We start from the raw sequence: 17,354 nt of genomic DNA, 5'->3' as shown, positions 1-17,354 counted from the left end.
AGTTCTAACATCTTAGAAAATCAGCTTTATAAATTAACTAAGGTGTCTGGGTCCACATCCTTGAGAAAGAAAATTTTCAATAAAAATTGTTAATCCAAAAAATTAGCCCCTCTCATGTATCAGCATGATCTTGATTGGAATGGGAATGTCCTGCTAGCTAATTTGTTGAGCAATTCTGCACTTATTCTATCTGGCAGGAATTGGTTTAATTTATATTTAAACATAATTGGCTTCCGCTGTCTTCCCCTCTTGCTTCTCCTCTTCCTCCTCTTCATCCTCCTCTTTCTTCTTCGTCAAATCCACAAGTTTCACTCAAATTGTTTCAACACTGACCATCTTTTCACTGGAACAATTCCAGCTTCAATAATGTTTTCTCTCTAAAATGAAGCATCATATAGGCAATTATCAGCATTTCAGGTTTTGAAAGCAACTTTCTTTCCCCAACTTGGGTAAATGAACAGAAAGTAGCTGTCACTTCAGCTACCATACTGTAAATTATTACATGAGTAGCCTTATGAGTCAAGTTGCTTTTGCACTCTTTTTGCCCTTTGAATGCAGGCATTTTTTTTCTCATTTTCCCAGGTTGCTCATTGTGATTGTGTAGGACCCAGTAACATGCTAACAGTAGAAATGCCTTTTATCATTTATTAATATTTGCCTTTTTCTTTGAAGTTTGTTGTTGTTTCTGTATTGGCCTTTTCTACTTACTCAAAAGTAGTATTCAGACATTTTGAAGGTGTCAGTAAGAAATATGCTTCTACAGATGGCATGAGACAGGGTGAACTGAAATGAGAATTTTATTTTGGATGAAGAAAATCTGAGTTTCAATTTTGATTCTACCAAAAACTACGTGTGTGTTCTTGGGAAAGTTGCTTCACTTTTTTTTTTGCCTTACTTTTTAATCTATTAAACGGAGAGAGTGAAAACAACCTCAAAGAATAGCTTTAAGCACCATAGACAACAATGTATTGCATTGCTGGGCACGTAGGGGGCACTTAATAAATGGAGACTGTTACAATGTCTTCAGTCTTCATTAGTTTACAGACATTAAAGCAATCATATTCACCGTAATTTTCCTGATTGGAGCATAACACCGAGGGGGCAAATGGAGGTCCTCAAGTCCCTTCCTTAAGCTTCACACAATTATTTCCAGGATTCCTAAGGGGTAGGTCTCAAACTCACACATCACTCCTTTTGGTTTTTGATAATCCTCCTAGCTGAGGGCCTCTACCTGAGAGCAGCTGCTGCCTTGTCCATTGCAATTCAGTGCCAACTCTGCTGCGGGGAGGGCGAATGTCAAAGATGAACAACACAGGGCTCTAGTTAAAGTGGTAAAGACAGATTTTAATCAATAATAAGAGTTGCAATAAAGAAAAGAGTGCATCGTATACTGAACTCAACTTCCATTTGTTCAGATGTGAATGTATGTTTTAAAGAGAGAATAAGGGAATACCGAGGGGGGAAATGGTGGTGGAGGGGAGTAGTAGAGTCAGAGAAGTGAAAAATTACAAAGGGTTAGTCAGTTTAAATGCCATTAGGCCAGCTGTGTCTGCCAGCTGGCAATTAGTCAAAGTTAGGATTTATCCTCCCACTGAGACTGGAAGTCAGAGGCCCTATCCTCGGATGTCCGCCACAGCAAACAGTGAATCTTCTTTGGCAGCCTTGAGTTTTCTCAGGCAGGCACTTTAAAGAGGGGTAGCGTCATTTAGGGGTGTGGCCTTAGCTGTTAGAAACTGCTAGTGTTTGCTCAAATTTTTTTTTTTTTTTTTTTTTGAGACGGAGTCTTGCTCTGTCGCCGGGGCTGGAGTGCAGTGGCCAGATCTCAGCTCACTGCAAGCTCCGCCTCCCGGGTTCACGCCATTTTCCTGCCTCAGCCTCCCGAGTAGCTGGGACTACAGACGCCCGCCACCTCGCCCGGCTAGTTTTTTGTATTTTTTAGTAGAGATGGGGTTTCACAGTGTTCGCCAGGATGGTCTCGATCTTCTGACCTCGTGATCCGCCCGTCTCGGCCTCCCAAAGTGCTGGGATTACATGCTCAAATTTATAAGCCAAGGTTAGACCTTGTTGAGAGGAAAGCTCAAAAGAGTTTGGCTAGAGTTTGGTAAAGGAATCTTTGTTTGGGTCGTCCTCCTTGAGCTTCCAAGGCTTCAAACCCTGGAGCCACTCAGCATTCCCTGGAGCCTCCACAGCCTGCAGATGGAGGCCATGCTCTGTTCCCAAACCTGGGCCCCTGAACACCTGTGCAGGATATCTGAATCAAGAGAATGCCTTGACCTGCCCCTTCTCTCTAGGCATCCTTGTAAAAAGCCATTTTTTGCTTCTCTCCAATCAAAAATAAAATACAAATCCCTCATGAAAATTGGCATCTGGCAGCATGGCCCCTGATTTTGTCAAACTTGCCTCTTCATGTCCAAATGCCAGTTTCAGCCTGAAGTGGGTCTTCCATTTCATTGATAAATACAGGCACCCAGCTTTCTCTTATTTACTCTTTAAGACTGCTGGATCTATTCCCCAGAGATTTTGGGTCAATTGGTCATAGATTATCAAGAGCTGCTGTTATTTTAGGTAATTCTTATTCTTTGAAAAATTAGAATATTTGCTTTCTACATTCTGCTCCAGGACCTGGAGAGCCACCTCCCGCAAGAGTCTCTCCCCACAGGATTCACTAGTCTGATTCACACTTTTCTATTCTATGTAGACTGGGAGGTTGTTTTCCAATTAGAAGATGTAGGTAAAATGTCAATGTCAGGAGGCTCCCAGTTTCCTCCTATGTATCTCACTTAGAATCAGAATATGCTCTCATTAGCAGCTTGACTATGAACAGCCACAGTCCCCAGAAGTACAGCTTACAAACCAAAATGGAAAGGATATTTTTTTCTACTCAGTTAGGTTAAGAGTAAAATAACTTGTTTTTTTTTTTTTTTTCACTTAGAAATGTTAAATTGAAGAAGGAAGGGACCCTTAGTATGAGTTAATATCTTGGTTATTACGCTGTTTGTCTCCATTCACCGTTTAGAACTAGCCCTCCTTTTATTCCCAGGTTTAGGTAGAATCTATTTGTCTGCAGCATGCTACCTTAGAGTTTAAAGCCCTCTGCACGGCTGTACTTCCTGTGTTAAATCTGTGAAAATATATTTTAAATGCTTTTCTCAGCTATCAATGGCTTCATAGCATTGTAGCTTCAAATAGTCTATTCACTGTGCTCCAAATGGAAGCAGAAGAGAGAAGCCACTCTTGGGAAGGATAAAAGAAAAGGATAATAATAGCTAACACTCATAACTTACATGCTTATCATATTTACCTATATATGCCCAAAACTCTTCTAAGCACTTTATATTCATTAAGCCATTTATTAAGTAAACTAAGCACAAGGATTAACAGCATGAGTATTTTACTCTGAGATATCTGAGTTCAGATTTTCTAGCTGAAACAGTGGAATGAGGACCTTGGCAAACCCTCTTCCCTATAAAATAATAAAAATACAAGCAAAAAAAATCACATATAATCATTTCTTTAAAACAGTGAGTCTGTGTCATTTTCACCTGGGACAATTCCCATCCCACCTTCATTCCCAGCTCAGTGGCCAGGTGACTATAAAATGCCCGCAGCCTGGCAGCCAACAGAGAAAACTGACCTCTTTGGAGCTCCATTAAAAGCTGCATCTCCAGAGGATAGTCAATATGTTGATCAAATTAGCTGCTCTCCAGTAAATCCCCATTCTAAGGCAGGTTGTTTTTTCTATCTGATTTGACTTGAATCTCAGATCAGATGAAAAAAAAAAAAGTCCTATCCTGAGGGCATGAATGAAAACAATAGCAGTCTACTAGTAACACTGTCACATAACAGCTGCCTAAGGCTGTAATTTCATTGGGGCAAACAGAACCCTGGACGAAAATTTGAAAGGATGACTTAAAGAACTAGATGACCGTAGGGAACTTTGAAAAGCTCTGACATATTTCTGAGACTCTAGAAGGGCTGTGCACATGTGCAGGGTTATGCACATGAGTAGGGCATGCCCAAGAAAGACCTGGGAAAGGTGAAAGCTCCAAACACTCAGCTCTTATTGACCTTGAAGACTGCGTAAACTGGAAGTGAAAGCTAAATCCGACTCCTTTGCTGCCTGAAGTTTGAAGGTGTGCCTTTGCACAGAGCTCTCCATGACTCGAGGCAATTAAGGAAATCTGACAGATGAGTGGCTAATCCCTAAGTGTACTGACCCAGGAGTGAACTCTAGGTACCAGTCTTAAAACTGAAAATAACACTTAAATAAAAAAATAAAAATTAAATAAAGTGCCAATAAGGAACTCATTGGCTGCATACTGCAGGAAATATAGAATCTAGAGGATTAGTCTAGGAAAGCTGATGACAAGTAAGTAACAACAACAACATGCAAAGTGGAAACAACCGTTTTGTTAAATGGGGTGAGGGGCAAAGGAGAGAGGTCTCATACCAGAGTTGCTACTATGTTATCTACAATGTCTCAATTTCAGCAACAAATCATGAGACATGAAAAGAAAGAGGAAGATATGGCTCATACAAAAGAAGAAAAGCAGCCAATAGAAAATACCCACAAATAATTCAGATGTTGGCTTAACAGTTAAGGACTTTTTAAGTTAGCTAGTATAAATACAGTCAAAGAACTAAAGGAAATTATGTCTAAACAATTAAAGAAAATTTTGACGATGTTTCAAGAATTAGCCAGGCATGGTGGCAGGCGCCTGTAGTCCCAGCTACCCTGGAGGCTGAGGCAGGAGAATGGCTTGAACCCAGGAGGTGCAGCTTGCAGTGAGCAGAGATCACGCCATTGCACTCCAGCCTGGGCGACAGAGTGAGACTCCGCCTAAGAAAAAAAAAAAAAAAGCACTGTGCTAAGTGAAGAAGCCAGTCACAAAAGACCACGTATGTATGATTCAATTTATATAAAATATCCAGAATAAGCAAATCTAGAGAGACAGAAGGTAGATTAGTGGTTGCCTAGGACTGGAAAGGAGGAAGGAATGGGATTTACTGCTAACGATGTGGAGTTTCTTTTTGGGGTGATAAAAGTGTTCAAAGTTAGATTTTGGTGATAGTTGCACAATTCTGTGAATACACTAGAAACCACTAACCTGTACATTTTAAATGGAAGAATTTTATGGTATGCAAATTATCTTTCAATAAAGCTGCTAATAAAAAAATTCTTAACCCCTCTGAACCTAGGATCCCACATCTGTATAATACTACACTGTGTGCTGAGAATTAAATAAGATAGTGAATAAAGTGCCGGCCAAAGCCCAAGACGTAGTGAGTAATTTAGATAAGGAAGTTTTCTAGCAGTTTTCCATGAAATATAACAGGAAAAAACAGTAATATACTGGGTTTGATTGTTTTGAACTGTAGGATCTAGTTAAAATAGAGTTACAGTTTCTTCTTAATCAAGAAAGTATATTCCTTTTCAGTAGATATTAAAGACTGATATTTAGCCAAAATCATTCACAAGCTAAAATATCACTCTACTTTTATATAAGCAGTTTGCTTTCAGATGAACAGATTTCTTTAGCAATTTGAAGTAGTAAATTCTAAATATACAGATAAATGAGATTTCAGCAAAGGTTTCAAACAAATAAATGTATTGCTTTAAATTCACGTTGCATCTACAAGATGCACTAACAATATATTTCCAGTGAGAGTTGGAATCAAGTATTTATCTATCAAATAAATTCAGTCAAGGTCTATAAAATGCAAAAAATAGTGATGTTTATTAAGAATCTCCAAAAGTATATGTAGTAGAATATATTCCCCATAATTTCATCATGGAATCCTTTTCCTCTTAAATATGCATATGTGACCAGTGTTCTATAACACACACTTTGGAACACTGATATGCAAATAATACATGTGACATAACTCTGGGCCGGCACCGTGGCTCATGCCTGTAATTCCAGCACTTTGGGAGGCTGAGGCAGGTGGATCATGAGGTCAGGAGTTTGAGACCAACCTGACCAGCATGATGAAACCCCATCTCTACTAAAAATACAAAAAATTAGCCGGGCATAGTGGCGCATGCCTGCAGTCCCAGCTACTCAGGAGGCTGAGGCAAGAGAATTGCTTGAAACTGGCAGGTGGAGGTTGCAGTGAGCCGAGATGGTGCCACTGCACTCCAGCCTGGGTGACAGAGTAGACTCCGTTCCCCTGCCACACCCCCGCCCCCAAAAAAGGAAAGAAATAACTCTTCTCCACAAGTAGTAAATGCACAAGTGGACTTTCTTGCATCTACCAAGGCAATACCTGTTCTCTTTGTGATGCTGATGAAAGGCATGTTCCTTATATCCAGGAAAAAAAGCACACTAATTTTGCCTGTAACTTCAGGTGTGTATATCTCCTCTCCAAAGGACATAGCTGGTCTGAAATTCTTCCAAAAAGTGAAAAATCTCCTTAAACTATGTGTCTCAACTTTTGCCATGAAAATTAACAATCTTCATGATTCCTTCCAATTTTCTGTGTTTCAGACATTAATGATGAGAGTTTTACACATGAACATTGCTGTCTCAGTAAGCGCAATCTGTCTCCTCTTTTGAAATAAAAATATGAAATTCTTAATCTTCTTCTAAAGAATATAAGCATTGTGAAAATTACGTGATCAAAAATAACATTCACAGTAATATTGAAGTGTCTCAGTTCAGAAAACAATGCAGAATAATTACATTCTGTATTAGTGTCACCTTTCATCCATACTTCTTGAAGATAACCAAAGCTTTACATTTTCTGTGACCATCTAAAAATATTCTATACCTAAAGCACTCTGGCATTTTTTTCATATGCACTAAACTTGGGTTTTGAAAACTGAGTCCTTGTGCTCACAGATTCATTTTAAAACAAAAGATTCATCCATCACATCTTTCCCTGGCTCTAACAAAGAAAAGGAATAAGTCAGGAAGAGGAGAATGTTATCAGAGAGAAACTTGAGGGCACCTCATGATTGTAGGGGGGACTGGCAGATAGGCTGAAAAAGACAAATGCAATACTAGCAAACGTTTAAAATTCACATATGAGTCTACTATGTGCTTGATAGTTATGGTGTTTCACATCAGCCACTGTTCTAGATATTCTGGATAAAAAGTTGTTTCCTACTTGTGAGATGGTCTAAATCACTGCTGTTCAATAGAAATACAAGGTGAGCCACCTATGTAACTTTAAATGTTTTAAATTTACTTTTAAATTTACATGAGTAAAGTCCATTTCTTTTAATACAGTTCTATGAGTTTTCACAAGTGAACACTGTATTAATTTTCTATTGACACCTGAACAAAATGCCACAAATCTAGTGACTTAAGCAAAACAAATATAGTACCTGAAGGCTCTATAGGTCAGACTCTGGCAAGATTCTCACTGGGCTGAAATCAAGTTGAGGGCAGAGCTGTCTTCCTTTGTAGAAGCTCAGGAGTTAATTGTTTCCTTGCCTTTTTCTATCTCCTAGAAGCTGACCACATTCGTTGGCTTGTGGTTGCCTTGCAAAGGCAAGCTAAGTCCTTTTCAAATCTCCTTCTTTTCTACCTCCCTTTTCCACCTTTAAAGATACTTGCGATGATACTGGGCCCACCTGGATAATCCAGGATAATCTCTCTATTTGAAGGTACACTGATTAGAAACCTTAATTCTGTCAATAACCTTAATTTCCCTTTGTCATGTGACCTAACGTATATACTGGTTCTGGGGATTCAAATATGAACATCATTGTCAAGGGCCATTATTCTGTGTATCACAAATACATGAAGTCATGTAAACGCCATCATGGTCAAGACAACAAACAGTTCCATCTTCCTCAAAATTATCTCTTCCTCCTCCTCTGTGCTCAAATACTCCCCCACCATAACCTCTGCAAACACTGATGTTTGCATGCCTTTTGTATGTCTCTTCGAGATGTCATATACATGGAATCATATGGTAGTGATCTTCTGAGCCTGACTTCCATAAATTAGCATCATAAAACAATTATCCATCTCATTGCAAATTATCAATTTGTTCCTTTTTATTTCCTAGTAGTCTTTCTTTAATCACTTCACCAGTTAAAGGACATTTGGTTGTTTTGGAAATTATGAATGAAGCTGCTTATAACTGTTAGTGTACAGGTTTATGCACCAACATATTTTCATTTCTCTTGAGAAAATGCCCAGGAATGGAATAGATGGGTCATATAGTAACCATATGGTTAAATTTATAAGAACCTGCCAAACTGCTTTCCAAAGTGGCTGTACCATTTTGCATTCTCACGGGTGATCTATCTATGCCAGTTGCTCAAAATCCTCATCAGCATTTAGTATTGCTGTCTTTATTTATTATAGCCATTCCAATAGGTGTGTAGTGGTATCCAATTGTGGTTTTAATTGGTATATTTCCAATGGCTAATGATGTTGTACTTCTTTTTATGGGCTTATTAACATCGATATATCTTCTTTAGTGAATTGTTTAAATATTTTGCACATTTTATTATTGGCTTATTTTCTTATTAATGAATTTTTGAGTGTTTTTCATATATTATGAATAAATCTTTTTTTCCACTCCTTTTCCTGAGCTGTAATAAATGGTCTTTATGAGATATTCTATTTCTTTTCTTTTCATTCTCTAATAGGTTCTTTCAAGGAGCAAATGTTTTAATTTTGATGAGGTTGTATTTATCTTTTTTAAAACATATTGTGCTTCTGATGGTGTATTGAAGAACTCTTTACTTAGTCAAAGATCACAAATATTTTGTTTGCTTGCTTTTTTATGGTGAATTAAGTTGACTTACTTTTGAGTGTTGTATTCCTGGAATATGCTCTACATAGTTATGAAGTATTATCTTTATAAAAATTGTTGGATTTTATTTAGAATTTTTACATCTATATTCTTGAGGAATATACGTCTGTAGTTTTATTTTCTTGTGATGGCTTTGATTTTGATATCAAGGTTAGAGTGGTCTCAGAGAATGGATTGGGATGCATTATCTCTTCCTCAATTTCTTAGAAGAGTTTACCTGAATTGTTTTGATTTCTTACTTAAATGCTTGACTGAATTTACCAGTAAGGACATCTGGTCCTGGATTTATCATTGTAGGGAGGCTTTTAACTACAAATTTAATTTCTTAAGTAGGTAAAAGACTGCTTAGGCTATCTTTTTTTTTTTTTTTTGAGTTAGCTTTTTTAGTTTAGGTCTTTCAAGAAATTTGTCCATTTCATATATATTTGTCCATTTCATATACGTTGACTATCATTTTTCTTTTTTTGAGTTAACTTTTGTAGTTTAGGTCTTTCAAGAAGTCTGTCCATTTCATATATTTGTGCATTTCACATACATTGTCAAATTTCCTGGCATAAAGTCACTCATAGTATTCCCTTATTATCTTTTAAATATATACAGAATGTGTAGTGGTGTCACTTCTGACATTCCTGACTTTGATGGATTGTGGCTTCTCTTTTTCGTTTTTCACAATCATGCTTGCTAGAGATTATTTTCATTGATCATCACAGAAGTCCAGCTTTTTGCTTCAATAATTGTCTATACTGTATTTCTGTTTTTTACTTCTTAGACTTCAGTATTGGCTTTATTATTTCCTGTCTTCTGCTTACTTTGTTTTTAATTTGCCTTCTTTTTTCTAGTTTCTTGAGATGCAAGCTGAAGCCACTGATTTGAAGTCTTTCTTCTCCTCTGATATGGGTGGTTAGTACTATAAATTTCTTCCTAGGTACTATATTAGCAACATCCTGCAAATTTTGATATGTTATGTCATTCAGTCCAAAGTACTTTCTAATTTCTTTTTTGATTTCTGTTTCAACTTCTGAGTTATTTTAATGTGTGATATTTAATTTTTAGAAATGTAGAAATTCTCTAGAGATATTTCTGTTATTGATTTCCAATCCATTCCATTGTGATAAATGAACATACTGAGTGTATTAGTCTGTTTTCATGCTGCTGATAAAGACATACCTGAGATGGGATAATTTACAAAGAAAAAGAGGTTTAATGGACCCACAGTGCCACGTGGCTGGGGAGGCCTCACAATCACGCCAGAAGGCGAAAGGCACATCTTACATGGCAGCAGGCAAAAGAGAACTTCTGCAGGGAAACGCCCCCATATAAAAGCATTGGATCTTGTGGGATTTATTCACTATCATGAGAACAGCACAGGAAAGACCCGACCCCATGATTCAATTATCTCCCACTGGGTCCCTCCCACAACACCTGCCAATTGTGGGAGCTACGATTCAAGATGAGATTTCGGTGGGGACACAACTAAACCATATCACTGAGTATGACTTTAATCCTTTTAAATTTATGAGGATTTGTAATATAATCCAGAATATCTTCTATCTTGGTAAATATTCCACTCTTTGCACCTGCAGAGAATTGTTTTGTTGAAGTCTTCTACATACTTACTGATTTTCTGACTACATAGTTGATATGGTTTGGATCTGTGTTCCCATCAAATCTCACATGGAATTGTAATCGCCAGTGTAAGAGGTGGGGCCTGGTGGAAGGTGATTGGATCATATGGGTGGAATTCTCATGAATAGTTTAGCACCATGCCCTTGATGCTGTTCTCATGATAGCGAGTGAGTGAGCTATTGTGAGATCTAGTTGTTTAAAAGTCTATGGCACCTCCCTTCTCACTCTCTTCCTCCTGCTCCAGCCATGTGAAGATACCTACTTTCGCTTTGCCTTCCACCATGAGCAAAAGTTCCCTGAAGCCTCCCCAGAAGCAGAAGCTGCATACTTCCTGTATAGCCTGCATAACAATGAGCCAATTAAACCTATTTTCTTTATAAATTACCCAGTCTCAGGTATTTCTTTATAGCAATGTGAAAATAGGCTAATGCACTAGTCTATCAATTATTAAGGTAGAAACACTAAAATATCTGGTATAGTTGTGGATTTGCCCATTTTTTTCTTGCAGTTCTATCAGTTTTTTTTTTTAATGCATGTTGAAGTTCTAGCTTTTTGTTTAGTTCTCGAATTTCCATTTGGTACCCTTTTACTTATTTCTTTGCTGAGAGTTTCTATCTCTCAAGATTATTAACTTTATCTCACAGAAGATGGTTATAATAGTTGCATTAAAGTCTTTGACAGACTATTCCAAGGCTTAGGTCATCTTATGTTTGGCATCTATTTACTGTCTTTCCCCTTGAAGACAGTAAATTTTTCAGATTTTTCTCATTATTATGTCACATAATTTTGGATTGTATCCAGAACATTTTAGTTTCATCTTGCAAGTTTGTAGGTCCTGTTATAATATAAAAATGTTAATTTTCTGAGCAACTGATAATTAACATCATTAGCTTCAGACTGTCAAGAAATTTCGCCTTCAGTGGTGGTGGTCCCAATGTCAATTCTGTTTTCAAAGTCTTTACTGTGCTCTTTGGGCCAGGCTGATGCACGCTGCACTTGGAAAAGACCCTGAAATTTGAGTCATAGTTTATATTGCAGTTCAGCCCTCACAATCTTTGCTATGCCTTAGTGTTGCTCCACACACACTTAGCTCAGGGTGAGTCCAAGAGTTATGTCATTACATACCCGAAATTTGGAATTCCATTTCTTCAGCTCTTTCGTCTCTAAATTTTCTCCCACACATTCCCATAATCAATGACCTTTTTCCCCTGGTATTTCTAGCCAGAAAGATTGAGTCTTCTTAGATGTTTAGCCTCTCACAATGTCATGTACTCTTGAGTAAATAGGGTTACTTTAAGGTTAAGTGGCAAAAGAAAAGAGAATGAGAAAAATGTCATGGATTGTGCACACTCTGGACAATAGGAGCTTCTTTTTAGCTCCTCAGGCTAGAAAGACAAGCCTTCTCTCGCGGTTTTAGGTTTTTGCTTTACTACCATACATCTATGCAGCTCAGTTACTGAGCTGCTCTGGGCAGGGTTTGGAGGTAAAAGATTAAAAAAAGGAGATGAGGAATTCTTCCCACATTCTCCAGCATACAGGGGTCCTTTTTACTTGTCTTTTGTCAAAAAGAAGGGATTCTTCCCTAAAGCATTTGCTTTCAGCACCTGCTGTGCAGTTCTAGGACTTAAAACCCCTCTTGAGACAGTGCTGAGAGATAAAGAAAACAACAACAACACGAAACTCACCTGCCATATTCCACCCCTCTGCTCTGTCCCTTTTGGGTCATTATTCATGTTTTGGCCTCCATCTTCAACCACTTGCTGTGGTTACTTTGCAGAGACCTTGGGCAGTGCTATTCACAATCTGCCCAGATTTTTTAGTTGTAATCAGTAGGAGAGACAGACTACACTAGACTTGTTCCTTAGCCAGCCAACATATATAATTTCAATGAGCTGGCTTCTCTCTTACTGGCTATCTCACCATGTGACACGTCTGCTCCCCCATCACCTTTTGCCATGAATGGAAGCTTCCTGAGGCCCCACAAGGGGCAAATGCCAGCACTATGCTTCACATACAGTCTACAGAACTGTGAGCCAAAATAAATCTTTTTTCTTTATAAGTTACCTAACCTTAGGTATTCCTTTATAGCAATGCAAAATGAAGTAACACAGGTACACAGTACATCTCTTATATGACAGTTTTGTTTCTACATTTCTGCCCCCATAACATCATACTTCTATCCACTTTAAGGTCTTCCTCATCACAGGTGATATGCTATTATGGTACTAGCCACAAGTATTTATTTATTTTTGCAGTGCCTTATACCATGTAATCCCCTTCTGAAAGGACAAACCAGAGAAATGACTTCTGTGGGTGCCCATCTTTAATACCTGACCATTCTATTTTGATGGCCTTGGCAGTCACTCAACACTCAGCAGAAGAAAGAGACAATCTAATATTTGGATTTTAGGACCTAGAAGTCCTAGTTCTATGTGGAAGCACTTCTACAAAGAACAGGTTAAGAATCTTATTTCTTTTTCCATTTGATAGCTAATCATCAAGAATCATTTTGGAATACTTCTTGGCAAATCTCTATGGGATGATGGCCATAAATGAGACCTAAAACTGAGCTGTATTTGAATAAGAACTTAGCCTCCCTATTAATCCTCTCCTCACCCCCTAAGCATTTCTTACTTGGGTATGACAATCACTTCCAATTCCACAAAGCAAGGAAACTTAGAAAAGAGGAGGCTCTTCTCCAGGATTTGGTAAGTATCTAATCCTGAACTTGAGTGGGGCCCCACCATGCATAGGGAACCAGTTTACAAAACATGTACATAACAGGATCTCAATAATTGTTTCTTTGAAGAAGAGAAACATGCCATGCTTGCTATCACTATTCATAGACAATTTTTTTTTTTTTTTTTTTAAGACAGGGTCTCAATCTGTCACACAGGCTGGAGTATAGTGGCGCAATCTTGGCTCTCTGCAACCTCTGCATACCAGGTTTGAGCAATTCTTGTGCCTCAGACTCCCAAGTAGCTGGGATTACAGAAACGCACCCTCACACCCGGCTAATTTGTGTATTTTTAGTAGAGACAGGGTTTCACCATGTTGGGCAGGCTGGTCTTGAACTCCTGGCCTCAAGTGGTCTGCTCGTCTCGGTCTCCCAAAGTGCTGGAGAGAGGTGACAACGTGCTAGCAGCCCTCGCTGGCTCTGGGCGCCTCCTCGACTCCTCCTCTGGCCGCGTTGGAGGAGCCCTTCAGCCCACCGCTGCGCTATGGGGGCCCCTCTGCGCTATGGGGGCCCCTCTCGGTGGCTGGCCGAGTCCGCAGCCGGCGCCCTTTGCTCGGAGGTGTGGAGGGAGAGGTGTGTGTGGGAACCGGGGCTGCACCAGGTGATTGTGGGCTGGTGCGGGCTCTGGGTGGGCGCGGGCTCGGCAGGCCCCCCACTCAGGCAGCCAGCTGGTGCCTGCTGGGCTTGATCAGGCAACAAACTCCCTCTGGGCTGCTTGGAGAGCCCTGGCTGGGTGCCGCAGGGTCCCATGGGGAGTGCCACCTAGAGGTGAAGCTGGCTGGGCTTCTGGGACAGGTAGGGATTTGGAGAACTTTTCTGTCTAGCTAAAGGTTTGTAAGGGCACCAATCAGCCCTCTGTCAAAACGGACCAATCAGCTCTCTGTAAAATGGACCAATCAGCTCTCTGTAAAATGGACCAATCAGCAGGATGTGGTTGGGGGCCAAAAAAGGGAATAAAAGCAGGCGACGGCAGCCAGCAGGGGCGACCTGCTCTGGTATCCTTCAGCGCTGGGGAAGCTTTCTTCTTTCACTCTTCATAACAAATCTTGCTGCTGCTCACTCTTTGGGTCTGCACCACCTGTATGAGCTGTAACACTCACTGAGAAGATTTGCAGCTTCACTTCTGAAGTCAGCGAGACCACGAACCCACCAGAAGGAAGAAACTACCTACGTAACTGGACATATGAAGGAACAAACTCCCGACACACCATCTTTAAGAACTGTAACATTCACCAGGAGGGTCTGTGGCTTCATTCTTGAAGTAAGTGAGACCAAGAACCCACCAATTCCGGACACACTGGGATTACAGGTGTGAGCCACCATGTCCAGCCTGTAGACCAATTATTTCAAAATCATGTATACATTCTCTTAACCAGAGAATGTAGGTGTCAATATCCTGCTATTCTATAACACAGAAAGTTTCCTGAATTTCTGGAACATGTAATACCTTCACCTCTGAAGTTTAAGAAACTACATGAAGATTCCATTATTAAATTATAAACGTACAGTTTTCATGATAGTCTTCCTGTATTTTTAAGCAATAATAAAATGCTTCCAGAAAAAAAAAAAAAAAAAAATACGGGCCAGGTATGAATACTGCTGTGAAGAAAGAAAAAATTTTGCAATTTTAAAAGCTGAAGAGCTCCTGTATACCTAAAATACTAAAATCTTGCTACTGACAATAACACTAATATGTGAGTACAAGTGGTTTATTTGGAGGCAATCCTAGGAAACAGTGATAGGAGAGTAGGAGGAAGACAAAGCAAGGAGGAAAGGCAGTCTTGGGTGCATTAATAGGCAGCTTATCACATGAGCAGCTAGAGCGCCATCCAACTGGGGGCCTTTGGAAGAGAGCGTAGAACACATCTTATTCAGAGTTGTCTCACTTGAAAGAGGAAGGTTGAAGACTGCTCCTTGGACAATGCCTTCTCCATTTCCTCATCATTCTCATCTACCTGTGAATGGGCCAAGCCTGGTTCCCATTGCCTAAGAAAGTTCTCAAGGAAGATGCTCAAGTGCTTGCAGTAAGAAGCAATCAGCTTGCAGGGGATGGTGAGGGCCACTAGCTTTGCCTCTGTCCTGTTTGTTTTTCAGTGTAGATGATAATTACAGGAGACTGATGTAGTCCTCAGCACAGGCCAAGAAGAGACTGTTAGAAGGAAAGTGGAGGAAGATCGATTATTCTGGTGACTCTTCACCATGTAATCTTATTGAGTATAAAGTCAACCCTGAAGAATGAAATCACATCTTTTCTGTTTTAACATATGTATTGCCAATAATTAACACAGCCAACTAAAAGTTATGTTCTCTCCTTTTTCCTTTGTCAGTGGATATTTTTACTGTGCTTTAGTTGCTTAAGAGTATCATTTACAACATGTCCATTCTAAGTCAAGCAAGAAAAAGAGGAGTTTGTTCAATCTTTTATCTCCACTATATTGGTTTAAAGGATCATCTCTCTCTACACCCTACAGTTGCCTTTAGTTCTACATTTATTGGAAGCAACCAACCCCAGTGGTGGCCTATTAACACCAGCACAAAACCTAGAAGGTTTAATTGAAAGCACTGGCATTCAAGCTGTGCTTAGTAGCTTTCAGAAAAAAAACTATGTATTTAAGACCGGTATTGAGTGGAACCCCATGAGTCTCAAGGCACAGAGCCCAGGGAGCAAGATCTGAAAGAGCGGAGAGAATGTCCAGTCATAAGTGATCACAATTGTGACTTAATAATACAGAATGAATAAATTCTTAATAGTTTAGATAAGGGACTGTCAAAATAAGATTAAAGTAGTCTTTCTTCTAATAATAACAAAAAGATTATAGCACCAACCTATTCCTTTTTTATAGCTGATAATTATTCACAGATACAGAGGAGATCAGCACGGTTATTTTTCTGTCACTGCACTGCTTGACAACACATGTCAATTATTACCCTTTATTCAGGACTAATGTCATTTTTCTCCCTGTAATACATACAGTTAGAAGATTTTTATGGCTGTAGTTTCTACCACCATGAAACTAAAATAGAGTCAGAAACTTTTATATAATTATAACTTCAGTGTTTAAAAAGCCCATGTCAGAATTGTTAAAGAGATATTATGCACTGAAAAATTAAAGTAAAGGTACCAAATAAAAGCTTCGTGACATAGGTAGGTATCACCTTGTCCTCATTAAGTAAACCAGAAATAGTTTCTGTATTGGTATTTTATTTTCAGGCTAATGTTTTACCAAATTGCTTTTTTTTTGAGGCACTTTATATTTAAATGTGTTTTTATATATGTGTTTATATATGCTTTACATGTGTGTGTATATGTATTAACCCTTTTTCCTCAAAATAATTCTCCAGAGAGATTACAAATACAACTAATTGGTCACTACTTTTCTGAACTCCACAGTCAATATATACATTGGCTAAAAATTCTTAGTGAGTAAATAAACCATTCAAATAAAGAAAGACACAGATTCTCCACAGAGACCTAGTACACTACTGGGAAGACCACTGATAGATATTAAATATCGAGTGAAAGATCATGTGAATAGCACACTCTGTATATTCGCACACTTAGTCATGACATTCATAAATATTGAACCCCCAACTGTGTGTGCAGAACTATTCAAACGCTTTTGGGGAATACCAAGAAGCATCTTACTTCCCATCTTCACTTTTCTCCATAGCATTTATCATTGTCATGTATACTATACATTGTATTTCTTTGTTTTCTTTATTGTTCTCCCCTACTAGAGCAGAGGTCCCCAACCTTTTTGGCACGAGGGACTGATTTCATGGTGTTACCAGTAGAGGTTCTTGACTGCAAGCTGTCAAGGTTCTTGGCGTTTTGAACAAATAATTGGAAAAACGTGCAACAAAGCAAGGAAAGAACCAAGCAATGGAAGAACGAAAGCAGGGATTTACTGAAAATGAAAGTACACTCCACAGTGTAGGAGTGGGCCTGAGAAGTGTCTCAAGGGCCTGGATACAGGATCTTCTTGGGTCCAGATACCTGCTAGAGGTTTCCCACTGGCCACTTCATGCTAACCTCATGTAAATGAAGTGGTGGCCTGCAATTGGAGGAGTTGCGAAGTGGAGTTACAAAGTGACCTGAAGTGGAGTTAATGAAGTTCACACTCCTGTGCCAACATCTGATTGATTGCTTTTTGTAACCAATCAGAGGCTGAGGAGGAGTTACAAAGTTGCACTTCTGGGCAAAGGAAGACTGGAC

At 39.1% G+C, this 17,354-nt stretch overlaps 1 long non-coding RNA gene across 2 annotated transcripts in view; it reads right to left on the bottom strand.

Annotated features, from left to right (window-relative positions):
- Positions 1-14,831: 14,831 nt before the first annotated feature.
- The window catches only part of LOC117068455, an 81,722-nt gene continuing 79,199 nt past the window's right edge, over positions 14,832-17,354 (bottom strand). The window contains exons 5-6 of one of the 2 annotated variants that reach the window (XR_004431130.1): positions 15,965-16,097; positions 14,832-15,287 (exon numbers count right to left, since the gene is read on the bottom strand). This is a non-coding gene — a long non-coding RNA (uncharacterized LOC117068455). The remainder of the gene's footprint in view (positions 15,288-15,964; positions 16,098-17,354) is intronic. The other variant, XR_004431129.1, reaches the window with a different exon arrangement.

Source organism: Trachypithecus francoisi, unplaced genomic scaffold, assembly GCF_009764315.1.
Source record: "Trachypithecus francoisi isolate TF-2019V2 unplaced genomic scaffold, Tfra_2.0 Lachesis_group21, whole genome shotgun sequence".
NCBI lineage: Eukaryota > Metazoa > Chordata > Mammalia > Primates > Cercopithecidae > Trachypithecus > Trachypithecus francoisi.
The sequence above is the reverse complement of the archived record's forward strand: the minus strand, read 5'-3'. Positions and strand labels throughout refer to the sequence as shown.